The sequence below is a fragment of the Podarcis liolepis genome (assembly GCF_965112155.1).
Source record: "Podarcis liolepis genome assembly, chromosome: 3".
Taxonomy (NCBI): Eukaryota; Metazoa; Chordata; class Lepidosauria; order Squamata; family Lacertidae; genus Podarcis; species Podarcis liolepis.
In genome coordinates this window covers 64,641,625-64,655,725 of record NC_139557.1, presented here as the reverse complement: position 1 = coordinate 64,655,725, position 14,101 = coordinate 64,641,625, and the positions used below count along the sequence as shown (strand labels likewise).

At 42.0% G+C, this 14,101-nt stretch overlaps 1 protein-coding gene across 1 annotated transcript in view; it reads left to right on the top strand.

The window, feature by feature from the left end:
- The first annotated feature begins 475 nt into the window (after window positions 1-475).
- LOC310703734 (craniofacial development protein 2-like) overlaps window positions 476-14,101 on the top strand; it is a 609,970-nt gene continuing 596,344 nt past the window's right edge. The window contains exon 1 of the mRNA XM_083496280.1: window positions 476-487. The gene's annotated coding sequence lies outside the window, so the exon portion shown is untranslated. The remainder of the gene's footprint in view (window positions 488-14,101) is intronic.

Here is a 14,101-nt window from a genome sequence, read left to right as displayed (position 1 = left end):
TAGAAGATAAATAATGACATTTCAGATTTCTGCAGTAGATATATTGAGCCAAACATTGCTCTATTTCTTGTGTGTCTGTTCAACACAAATGTACTCAGTGTGAAACTGACTAATCTGTCATAATCATTATTGGAACTGTTTCTCTCTCTCTCCCAACCACACACACACAAATAACACTTGGAGTTGTTATGCTTAATTATGGCAGTGTACACTTGATGGATAATAGTTTAATATAAAAACTGACTCCTGTGAAAAGCATTGGGCTATACGATTTCTATCTGTTTTTACTTATTTTCCCTTTCACACATGTAAGTAATCTTTTGATATTGCAGAGATCAAGCGATAAACATGTACACGAAAACAAAGCTCAGTTCCAATTCAGACATTACTTTTTTTTCTTTTTGGAAATTCAGTAATTACTCTTGCGTTTATATCCATTAAGAAATGCTAGTTATCAACTTTCTTATAAGAATCACTAGGATTTTTTGTGTGTGAGAGAGCCTACTCGACACAATAAAGGAAAGACTGTAGCCCTTTTCAGGCATCCAAAATAACACAGGTGTGCTTAAAGCAAAGATGGAGTAGAGATAGACCCCCACCCCAACATCCCAACATCTGTTTGGTTCCTCTCCAAACTTTTGCAGATTAAGTGTGAAGATCTTAAAGGGGGATTCCACTTCTTTTCATTGACCCATAGCTAGTTTTTCTCTTGCAATCACGGAACCCAGTGTAATAAACTGGATGTGGTATGACTTCCCTGCAGTCTTCAGACATCCACATTGTATATATTAAAGTTGGGATCAGAGGGGTGGGGCCTTCAGACATAGGGATGTTGGAGGGGGCAGGGCCCATACACACCCTTCTGCATTCCTGAAGAGGGTTTTTGTTCCTTGTGCTTATAATTTGTGTTCAGTTAGCTTGACTAATTGTTACCAGCTCATCAAAAGAGTGTACCCCATGCTATCTCTTTTTGGTCTATAGCTTTGTCTATTGCATCACCAAATACCAGCTTGTAAGTACTGATCCATATTTTAGATTTGTTTCTATTTTTCATTATGACATTTTATTAGTTTAACCATCCTAATAGTTGTATTTATTTTCAGTTTTTGGAGAGAAAGCAACTGTCCCCTTTCTTTATTTTTTTTTGGGGGGGGGTATGAATCTCATGTTTACAACTCCAGAATTAAGTTGATATCTGTTTCCACAGCTCTGCTTCTGGGGATTTAACAGCAGCTGGCTTCACAGAAGGTTTTCCTGCCATGGAGGTAAGTTGCAGAAAAGCTTCACTTGCTAAATTGTTGGACCAGATTATTCAATGCACAGGAGCAGACCAGTGGCCTTAGTAAAAGCTGGCACATTCAGCAGGAAAATCATCTGAAATGGCTCTGTGAAAAATAATAGCTCGTTATGTTTTCAAGCAGGGCAGTGACTAATCATCATTTTTCTGTCCAGTGTTACCACATTAGAGGGCCACATAGAGAGAAACAAGCAGAAAAAGGCAGCTGACACATGGGTCATCTCTCCCCGCTAATAGAAAGAAGGCTTCCAAATTCCTCTTTTAAATTGTCCTTGGCGATTCACTGCTGTGGTGGTAATGGCAGAAATATCCTCCTTACATCATGTGATATCATCTTTTCCCAGCAGACAAACCTTCGCTTTTTGAGCTTATTTTGAAAACCTTCATTGCTTGCAAGGTACTTCTAATCTTATAAAAGTGGGGGGCACTTGGCTAATCATTGTTAAGTATATTTTGCAGTTTTTCAGTGCTGTAACTCAGGACTTTTTTCGAGTCAGAACTTGCCAGAACTCAGTTCTGGCACCTCTTAGGTGGGCGACATTGCCATTATAAGAGAACAAAGGAGGCGTTTCATTATAAGAGAACAAAGGTGAGTTTCAGCACCTATTTTTCTAGCAAAATAGCTCTGCTGTTACTGGGATAGAAATCCAGGTACACTGTATGTTTGGCCCAGAAGACCCTGATTGGATGAGATAGAACAGCACAGAGACCTACCACCATTTCCTCAGCTTCAGAACTCACATTTAGATGGTGGCATAGGAAGAGGGGTGCAGTGGTTGCGGTTCACCCCAGTGTCATCACTGAGGGGGTTGACTGCAGGGTGGCTCGGGCAATGGCAGGCTCCGTGCTGCCTGACACGGCAGCGTGGGGCTTGCGGACTCCATGGAGGTTCCAGGCAACATGCTCTGCCCTGGCTTGCCCCGCCCTGTGGGTGGCTTGCCCTGCCCCCGGGTGCAGGGCATTTGCTCCGCCCCAGGTGCCCTAGCAGCTAGCTACACTGCTGCATTTAGCTGCTGGAACATTCTCTGAAGTCTGCTTGATTTTTACTAGCAGGGTGCAGTTTGAGGGACTGGATGAAATGAAGTAACAGCAAAGTCTGTAACCTCTTACAGTGGAAAAGTCCTCTACTCAAAAGGCTGTCTGCTTCAGTTCTTCTTTAAAGATCAAGAACCACCAGAAAGGGGGGCAGGGGCCTTGAAATTGCCCCTCAGCACCCAGCACCTGGCGAAGAGACTGAGTAGGCATAGAGGTCACTTGGTCAGCCTTCTGCACTTATGGTGACAGGTGTTGTATTTCTATTTAGGGTTTTTGGGTGGTTGTTTTTTACTAATTCTTTCTAAGTGTGCACCTGCTACATATAAATTAGCCCAGACAAAGTCTATGCAAATCTGTGTCCTCTTTTGGAGGTTACACATTTTCCCCTTTTTGGCAATTTGTAACCTGCGTTCAGAAAAGCTTACACAGAGCTAAGGATGTGGATACAGTGATGAACAGCTAATACAGTGGTACCTCTGGTTACGTACTTAATTTGTTCCAGAGGTCTGTTCTTAACCTGAAACTGTACTTAACCTGAAGTACCACTTTAGCTAATGGGGCCTCCTGCTGCTGCCGCGCTGCTGGAGCACGATTTCTGTTCTCATCCTGAAGCAAAGTTCTTAACCCGAGGTACTATTTCTGGGTTAGAGTCTATAACCTGAAGTGTATGTAACCCAAAGTACCACTGTAGCTTAGTGGTAGGACATCTGCCTTGCATGCAGAAGGTCCCTGGTTCAATCTCCAGCATCTTCTGACTGAAATTCTGGACAGCCACTCAGTGTAGATAATACTGAGCTCGATGGATTGCCTCAGTATTAGGCAGCTTCTGAGGTTCAAATGACAGTGTGTGTGTGTTGAGAGAGAGAGAGAGATTATGTGAGCGTTTGGCACTGCCCACTTTGCCTTGAGCCTACATTTGGCTGGCAGCCCTTGTCAGAAATGCACCCTCCGCCCCACTTTAAGCAGTCCTCCTGGCCTCAATAACCTTCTCCTTTCAAAATTGCCAAACTTACAAATGTACGTATAAATCATAGAAGTTTGTGGAATTCATTACTCCAGTTGAAAAATATTAAGTGTTCCCTGAACGAGATTTTCAAAACTCATTATTAAGCTTTTGTGCTGGATACATGGTATGTGGGGTTTGGGGGGTGTGTTCTTTTGGTTTTTTTGTAAGATGACTAGATTTCCTCCAGCGCTGTTCAGTTTTGCCAACATCCTTCCCTCAGAAGAAACGAAGTCAAGGCTAACAAAGATATGTGATTTATAAGGACTTCAGGGAGGCCAGGAATGTTTCCAATTTTTAGTTACTTTTATGCTGTCAGTGATGAGAAGGCTATGGAGATCTTTAAAGCTTATTGGACTCACGTAGTTTTTGGTCTGCTCACAAATAATCCTTGCCAAAAAGAATCTTTTTTTCTAATTGCTTTTCTCTTCTGCTGACATATGGATTTAAAATATATTTTAAAAAATAATAATTGGAAGGCATAATTAGGAAGGATTAGGTCAGAATGATACTAGCCCGACAGTGAAAGCTCTGATCAAATGGTGCCCACATGTAAATGTTCCCAGACAATTGATAATCATGCCAATAAGCTGTTTGGCACGGAGGAGGGAGGGAACAGCTAATCACAGGGGGCACTTTCCATGAACCCTTTCAGAAGCTTTACTCCCCTTGGACTATTTCACAGGGCCAATGTTGAAGAGAAAAAAAACCTTCATCCATTTGGAGTGAGGGAATTGCAATCTTGTGTGCCAAGATTCCAGTTTGTGGCTCATTGCAAAAATTCTTTCAGAGCCCACACCGACAACTTTGGTTTGCACCAGCCTTCCCCCACCCTGATGCTGTCCAGATGTTTTGGACTACAATTCCCATCAGCCTTGGTCAGCATGACCATGGTCAGAGCTTTGTAATCCAAAACATCAGAAGGGCACAAGGATGGGGAATCCTGGATTGTACAACCTAATCTCAAGGGGAAATGACACGCCATAGGCTCATTCTCATATCACCAAGCCATAGTTTGACATTATGTCCAAATAGAATCTATATCTGCACACACTCTCACACACACACTCAGTTTCAGGTCAACAAGTGTGGAGTACTTAAGTCATGAATATACATGCATGAACCAGCTTTAAATTTGGCTCAGTTCAGAAAGCGGTTGTAATGAATGGTTAGTATCTGTCATCAGACCAAGTCCCTTCTCAATGAGCGATGGAAATAAAGGCAGCATAGCCACTGCCTACTTACTTGGGTGAAACCTGCTTGTTAGATGAATAACACTCCCATGCCACATATCTGCCTAGCCATCAAATATATAACAAACTGATTCCCGCCCCCCCCCCCCCCCGTCCTTGTGTGAATTTTTCTGTACAAGCCAAGAGAGATATGATGGAAAATCCAAGGGGTCTGAATCAGTACCACCACCTTGCCAGTAAATGGCATGCCATTTATTTGGGTTGGCAGACTCGTTAAGGAGGATACCATCTGGGAGCGATTTATTTTCCCGAAGCAAAAGTGACTGGAGGAAAACATAAGATATGAAAAAAGCCAGATAATCCTGTTGAAAGAGAAGGGAGGAAGAAAAATATTTTGTAAAAATAACTTTCCTTGGAAGAATCCAAAATGAGGTTTCCAGCGCAGTGTGGATTTATGCAGACCTGCCCTTGAAATGTTAGAAAATTACAGACCATTCATTAAGTAAGACAGGAAGGATTCACAAACTTGAATGAGGACACCAGGCAGGCACTTAAAAGTTGGCTTTCCCTCCTCACTGGATTTTAATAAATGATCAATGAAGAAAAAGGGAGGGGGGAATTTTTCAGTTCCACAGCTCACACAGCCCAGTAATGTGTTGGCATGCCTCTTAATATTTCCAAGGGACTGCTAGGAATGTGACTGAAAACGGAGGTCAGAACCGCATAAATAGCACCTGAATCCATTCCACTGTGTTGCTATAGTGCTTTATCCAGATTAGTTTCAGGCCATGTGAAGGACATTTCTTTGAGAAGGGTGATTTCTTCTCTAAATTAATACTTACTTTTGGAAGGTTAATTGAAGTCCTTTTTACTGATATGATTAATGGCTTCACAAAAAAACTAGGAGAAAGCTTTTAACTTCCTAAGATTGAATTTGTGAGTCAAGTTGGAATCTCTCTATTTCTGAAACATCTCTTGCCTTTCAATCCAGAATGCTACGCATGTTCCACTGTCACTCCTAAATGGAGAATAGTGCCCATTCATTTCAGTGGAAGGAACCCATCTGCACATGTGATGGAAATGGGCACGTGGATTGATTAATTGCCTTGAAATGAAAGGGATTCTATTGCAGCAGGCATTAAAACTGTTGCACCTACAGCAGATTACTTGAATGAGATACTGATATTTAAGTGGTAAGTTCTGGTGGTAAGAATTTGCCACCATAAGTTATACATTGTATTTGTATTAGCTGAAATGATAAATAATATACTTAGAGATTTCCTTTCTGCTGAAAAATCACAATATCAGAGTTAGAATTGGGTTCCTGGTATCATACATAGAAAGAGAACTTAGTATCCTTCAAGGAAATAAATGAGGAAACCATTAAACATATCAGCAAAATTAAAACCACAAAATAGAGTTTAAAGAATTGTTTAAACTAAAACTATTCGTTTAAAAGACCATTCATCTTGCCACGAAATCTACCTTTTTATTTCATATTGCCTTGCTGCCTTAATTACTAGCAATGTACCAGAAACCATGGAACAACCACATTATTTAAGGTGGGGAAACACAAATTTTAAATTATACCTCTGACCAGCCAAAAACATTATTTTTTCATTCTGAAATGAAGGGAGCTCTTTTACCACAGCTGAGCACACAAATCAGCAGGAACATAGTATTGCAGAAGAGGCCTAGTTTCCTTCAGTACAGATATGCACACTATCTTTTGAGTACCTCTTTCTGTGGCTGGAAGCATCTTTGGGAATTCTAGTTCTGTGAAAATGGGGCTGTATTTTTGTTGGGTGGATACCCCCCCCCCACACACAAACACCATGATGGGTGCCAACAAGCCCATCCATTCTGGCTATTGATGGGCCTGGACTGAGACCTGTAGACTCAGCCCATCCCCGGGGTCATGTTATCCATGAGGCACTGTGAGGAAGTGCAGTTTATGGCCAGCTGCAGAATTGCTGAATGGTGAGGCAGCAGCATCAAGGGATGCTTTCAAATGATGGAAAGATGTGCTGGTATAGCAGGAAGAGGCTCCATGGAAAAGCGAGTGAAATGGTTAAAGCCAGCTGAGACAACTATGCAAGTAGACAAGAACATGGCGCTTTTCTACCTCTAAAACAGGAATATGGAAGATGTGGCTCTCCAGATGTTGCTAGACTTCCTCTCCCATCAACCCTCCCAGCATCACCTTTGGCCATGCTGACTGGGGCTGATGAGAATAGAGCCCAACAGCACTGGGTCATATGTTCTCCCCCGTCCCCAGTTCTGAAATAAGCAACTCTCTCACACACCTGCAGTTATTAAGAATGTCCATTTACTTTCAGATTTGAAAGTTTAATCTTATTGCACAATACGTTTATAGGATCTACTACTTTAATAGTACTAAACATCAATCAAATTTGCTAATCCTTTGCATAATAAGGCAATGTTATGTTCTTCTTTACTTCTCAGCTTTTATATATGTACTCAGGGTACAAGTAACTTGCATGAAGATTTTGAGCATGCCATATAGCTGTGTCTCTTAATTTCTTTGCTGTCTGGTGGAAATTCTATTTTTAACATTGCTAATATATTTTCTTGGAACTGAGAGCTCATCTGTGCTCCCAGATAAGGATAGGAGGGGGTGCGGGATGGGGAGAAGGCAATTTCTGTTTTATGAGTACTTTTGCGAATTGGTATTTGCTCCTCCAGTCATTGGAAATGCTCACTTTGATTCAGTGCTATACAGGAATTGTACATTTCAGTAATTGGCCAGCTGGGACTCAACTTCATTCAGCCAAGATTCTAGAACTAGTGCACAAAAAAGAATGGTTGGTGAATTTTAAAGTGTATTCATTTCCAATTATCTAAAAAGCCACATGCTCATAAGGTAACATGAGGTACAGCGTCTCTGAGACCACAGTATGGCAGTCTGAATATGTACTTGATGAAATACTCCTTAACATCATGAAATCTCTGCCTATAGAAAGCTAGTTGGCAGGGGCAAGGGAACTGGATTTGTTGTTTCCCAGACATTCTAGCTTACTATATCCAAGGAATATACTATTGTATATACAGTTCTGGGGGGGTTGCCATTTGGTGTTTCTGGATTATAGCATAATAACAAACAAAAACAATACTCCACCACACACAGAGTTTCAAAGGCCATAGATTGTTAGCCAAAGGCCTGGGAGAAGATGAACATGTTTGCCTGGTGGCTATAGGTGTATAATGAAGGCACCAGCTGACCCTCCCTGGGGAGAACATTCCACAAATGCAGAGCCACTGCAGTTCTTGTGTTGCCACCCTCCAGACCTCTGACAGGGGAGGCACAGGGAGAAGTGCCTCTTCCTGCCCAGTTGAGCAGAGTGTGGCCTGTCACATGGGTTGAGCTAGTGACATGTTGGGACAGCCCTGTGGCTGTCATGGCAGCCATGATGTCCTGAGCCTTGGCATGGATGTTGAAGTCCTCCAGAACCAGCAGTCTGAGAGTCCTCAACACCACCTCTGAAACCAGCTCTGTCAGCCCAGACAAGGAGACTGCTGGGCAGCAAGGCAGGAAATAAACTAGCAAAATCCCTAACCTGCCTGATTGCCCAACACCAGGAACACACACTCTAGATTCCCCCTCAACTGGGCAGAGAGCCTGGAGAGAGAGATGGAATCTCTATAGACCACAGCAACTCCCCTCCCTCATCCTCAAGTCTGCTCTGATTCTGCACTGAGTAGCCAGGTGGGCACAGCTGAGTGAAACCAACTCTACCCTGCTCACCCACCCAGATCTCAGTGATGCAGAACAGATCAGCCTCCTGATCCATAATCAAATTTTGGATGAGGAAGGTCTCACTCAGAGTGGGCCTGGTATTCAGCAACAGCAGCCGCAGACCCAAACTGCAAAAACCAAGCTCTCTTTTAAAAAGTTAGCCAGGGCCTGATCTTGTCTCTGCAGAAAAGACAGAAGATCTGTGACCCACATTTTTTGTAGAATCATGACAAATGCAGTTGCAATTAAATGGAAATTAGATTTACACAACACCAACAGCCATAACCATCAAAATACCTTCATCTTCAAACAATAGACTGTATTATAGTTTAGTGCAGTAGCTAGGAGAATGAGCTGGAAATTCCTTGTTCACACCTCATTTCAGCCTTGAGTGCACTTTTTATAATTAAAATGTTTCCTGTGCCTTTCACCTAAATTGATCAGAGCAGTAGGCACACAAGGAGGAACTGAGTAGTGCAATTCAGAGGCAGCCCCGAAAGAACTCTGCTCTGGCTACTTCCTAAAAGCTAATTGAAAGGCCTTAAGCAAAGATGGGGATTAAGGGGCATATTCATCTAAGTAGTTGTGTGAGTAGGAGTACAAGGACTTCACTCCATGCCCCACCTTCAGATCTGCTCTGGAGGGTTGGGCGAGCTCCCAGTACAGTTGACAGGGAGATGATTGTACTGTTGGGCAAGCAGAAATGCTTGTGCTGATGGACCAATCTCCTTGGTCCTAGGATGAATACTAGCCTGTAATATTGAGGCTTGCTTCAAGGTTTGCTGTATGTCCAATGCATTCAACACTTGCCAGGTGCTTTATTATTGCACTGTTAGCCTCACCTGTTTCAGAGGAGATCTAAAACAGAAACCAATGTCCAAATATTATCACTTCCTTCAGAACAACAACTTCTACCCATTCCTGATTTTCCCAGTAGATTTTAAAAGGTGGGCTGAAACCACTACTTTTTACACCCGGCCCTCCCTCCACATGGTCCTTGAGGGAAAAAAATTATAGCTAAGGATCAACACCAGTCTTGTGCTTAGCATCATCGTCCAACTCCCTGCAATGTAGGAATCTTTTGCCCAACCTGGGGCTCAAACCCACAGTCGTGAGATTAAGAGTCTTATGCCGAGTCTCATACCAACTGAGCTATCAATTTGCCTTATTATTTCCATGTATGGGATGTAGTTCTAACACAGCAAAATACTACCAGAAGCTAAAGTGCAGCAGGGGTGTGTGTGTGTTCCCATCTGTAAATGTGAATCAACCTCCGTTTGGGGTGGCTGTTTTGAGTCTGGGCTGTCTTGATTACTTTGAATTTGCCTCTATTACTATGGTCTTTTCCTAATAGGCTGCCTTGTGGGAGTCAGGAACTTGCCAAAATTACTTCATGCTTATCAATGACTGCGAATGCTTTTCTGAACAGTCAGTTTACCTGCAGACCTGAGGCAATCTTCAGCAAATGCATATATTTTGTGAGAAACAGCCAGCTTTTGTATTGAATTTGGAGAGGAGTGGAGAATTTAACCGGAGGTCAGCTAAACTGATGTGACCTCTTGGACAGGTGTGTGTGTGTGTGTGTGTGTGTGTGTGTGTGTGTGTGTGTGTAGAATAGGTAGGTTTGCCTCTACTGTGCTCTTCTAATCTTTATAATTAAAGCAAATATTACAAAGGCATCATGGAAGTCCCTATTGCTTTCTCAGTTGGTGGAAAATAATGCTGGTGTTGCTCCACCTGGAACTTCTTGCTGCTTGCAGAAGTGAGGCAAGCTAGATAGAAGTTTGGTTCAAGCCGCTTCAGAGCAACTCCCATGATTACCAGCAATTACCTGGGTGGACAAGGTGGAGGTGAGGTCCAGGCTATGCAGACTGGATTAGCTCTGCCAGTGTGTCTGCACAGCCCCGACTCAGCACCACTCTGCAATCTCTGCCTAGGTAAGTTGCAGCAATACTGGTGTCAGGAAGGTGGCTCTGTGCCACTAGTGCATGTGACAGAACTGAATGCTACTGGAGTTCTCTTTCACACATTAAAGACAAAAATCCTTTCTCTGAGAGAGGGCATATTTCCAGTGGCAGCCAGGACTGTAACTATGCTTGCTGAATGCAAGCTGGCTTTACTAGATTTACAAAAACAAAACCCTGAAAGAAAAAGCATAACCAAAGACTCTGAACAAATTACCTCATGCCTTTTTTTCTTTTTTCTTTTTACTTCAGGGAAAATCCCTTTCCAACTCCAGATGTGAGTGAAGAAGAAGAAAAGAGTCTGCCAAGCCTTCCCACATGTTAGTTCAGGCTATCCAGTTGCGGCCTACAGCTTCAGAGGAAAGAGGGCAAGCCTAACATCTTTGAGGTAAATGCTTTGCATTATATGTTCAGGTATGTCTTGTATGCGTAAAGGAAGGCATTGTCGCTTCGAAAATTGGAGCTCACTTTCAGACTGGATGCAATGCTCAAGTTTTATTATTATCCCTTCATTCAAAATGGCCGGTTTCCAAGAGAGTTGTCTACATGGAAAGCACCTGCCACATTCTCATTGCTGTCTCTTTTGCCAATGTTCTTTCTCTCACAAGCATACTGATGTGCTCCTTGAATTCTGGCAGGCAGGTTTCCTTTTAAGCTGGCAGATTGAGAAACTGCCATGTTTTGATGGTGTATTCTGAGCAAAGATGTATCTATGTGCTGTGGGATGATGTCAGCCCCAGCAGCCTCTCTATCAAACGCAGTGGAGACAGTGTAATCTGAGTGCAACGGCTCTATGGTGACACAGACAACTGTCTGAATGTAGAATAGATGAAGCCTTGGCTTTTGTTTGTGCCCATGAAGATGTGGTCCAGATGTTGGGTCTCCTATAGTTTGATAGAGCTTAACTAAAAATCTGATTGTGAGAGTAATGATTAATTCAGCCTTTAAAGAATCAGCCAAACAAGAAAATACATCTCTGTGGTTTTTTAAATATTTGGCACCAGGCATAGACTTTCATTTTCAATGCAAATTTTAAATGGAGGATAAAGCTGTCAGTGGCTATTAATCATGATGTTTATAAGAAGATAAGAGGCAACACGCCTCTGCATACCAGTTTTTGGGTTACAACATTTGCACCCTTGTCCTGTGGGCTTTTCTGGTACACCTGGCGGGCCATTAGATAGTCCTTAGGAACAGCTGTGCTGGATCAGACCAGTGTTCTAAAAATGAGCAGGAACTGCTATCAGGTTTTGTTTTGTTATGTTTTGAAAGCATTTAGTGAAGTTCGTCTTTCAGGATTTTTAAGAATGCTGTGAATATTTTCTTTTGCTTAGACTTCATTCGCACCTACTGATAAAGTCAAACCTTAGAGAATATTGTAATGTCATATCCTTCATTGTGTCACCTCTGATTTTATTGGGTGTGTGTGTGTGTGTGTGTGTGTGTGTGTGTGTGTGTATTTTCGTTATTATTTTATGGAAATATGTGTCTTTACACTTTAGGGAAATCAGCCTTGAGGACTTCTTTCTCTTTCACATTCCCCCAAAGTGTTCTTATGTTGTAAATTGTCCCATGATCTTTGGATGAAGGGCGGTCTACAAATCTGATTGATAGTAAGTAACTAAGTAAGTAAGTAAGCAAATAAATAAATAAATAAAGGGGTAGATCCCGCATGTAATTCAAGAAGGAAGCCGCAGCAGGAGTCATAAAAAATGCTGCCTAAGGTGGTAAGATAGTCAGGGAAGCAAAAGCACAGCTCAGACTAGAAAAGGGAGCAAGACTCTTCACTCTCTGAAGGGTTAGGTGCTACAAACATGTTTTAAGATTTATATAGCACTTTGGGGCCGAAAGAGAATAGCATAGAACGATAGGATGAATGAACGACGAATCAATCAAAAGAGTATAAAATAGAAAAATCAACATCCACCTCCAGTCACACTGAATTACACATTTGTGATATGCACTTAAAGATCTTAACACGCACACAGCTCCTTAGCAATTCCACTCGGGAGCCAGATTAACTCACATCTCCCCCTCCTTTTGCTCATCTTTGAGCCTGCCCTTTCACAACCAGCCAGCCATGGAGAATGCCCTCAACTCCATCACATCAAATGACATCTTAACACAAAGTTGGTCAAATTTTCAAATTGGAAGTAAAAATTCAGTATCAGTACTTGCATTTTCAACATGAGAATTTTGGGCACATTTATGTAATATCCCAGAATTGCATTCTCAGCTGGTCTAAATTTCAGCAGCCACATCTCTCAGCAATGCTAAGAGGTGTTTATACCCTTTTCTTCTATGTTTCCATCAAGTTCCTAATAAACTCAGTTTCTAGTTTCTTGCCCAGGAGGGAATAATTCCAGTCCAGCTTTTTACCTCTTTGGATTCTCCCAGATTGCCACATTTTAGTTTTTAACTTGGGCTTTGGCATGTGGTGGAGACTAGGAAGATAATGAAGTGGCTGTTGTAGAAGGAATGAAGACACTATGATCATCTCAATGGTGTATGTTCTATATGGCATGAAATGAGTGAGCATGGTGAGTTATCGCGATGTTGAAAACCAGGTATCGCCTAGCCCTTACACACATTGTGATTTGCAATATATTGCCAGCTCAAATATGAAACAATTATCACAACATAGCAATATGTTTTGGATGACATATTGCTATATCACCCAGCCCTAATAGCTATGCACAGTGCTGCTGATTGGTTGGTCCCCGTGATGTCACCAATAAATCTCCCTCTCCATCCCTTCAGCAGTTTTGCATTCTAAATAGAGTTCCCTCTAAATAAACAACTAAGGTGATGGATATGTGCACTCATGCAGCACTTTTAAAAATAACAAAGCCTTCATTAGCGGGTGGAGAGAGATGCGATCCAACAGCTGAGCATTCAGTTGCTGGTATACTTATCTGTCACGTCAGCTGCGAAGTTGGGCTTACCCCTTGAGTAAAACCCCCACAGAGTTTCCATTTTTATCTTAACACTTGTACCCATGAAAGCAGTAATTTAAAGTGTTCTGCTGGTACCCTCAAATATCCAAACTCACACAAGTAGCTACAAATCCCCAAATATGCATAGAGTTAAAATTTGCTGTATGTTGTGGTGGACATTTATTTAATAACCGAATTTAGTTTGTATGTGAATCTTCCTAACAATGTAACTTACAGTTACATAAAGAAAATAAACAAATCTTGACGAATGTTTTGATGCTTTACCAACAACAGTGCCATGCTGCCCTCTGATGGATAGTTCCCGGCAAGACAGACAACTGGGCTTCAATAGAATTCCTTCACTCTACCCTGAAATGAATATGTTGGGACCTACTGCAGTACACACAGCCAATGGTTAAAAATTATTAATCACACTGTGAATAGTCACACAGCCAATGGTTAAAAATTGTTAATCACACTGTAATTCTGAACCAGGAGTAGGAAGGAATAAATTTCTAAATACCAATAACATTTCCTGAGTAGGCAACACCCTACCCCCAAATTTTAGTTCTATTTGGGAAGAAATAAACACTTAAGACTTTTTGAAGAAAGTAGAAAACATAATTTATTATGAAGGGTTCTTCAGACAAGTCATGGCTGAAGTGGAGGTGTATCCATATTATTGTTTCATAAGAACCAATAGCAATGTAAGAATTGCCTTGATGCATCAAAGTCCCACCTATTCCAGCACCTGGAGAGGAATTCAACATGGTGCTAAGCAGGTTGCTCTGGGAGCATTTCTGCTTGCCCGATGGAATTGTCTGTCTTCTCCTTCCCCAGTTTGCTGCTCCAGGACTACTTCTGGCACTCCCCCAAGCCAATTTGGATGCATTGCCCCCCATTGCGCTACCATAAG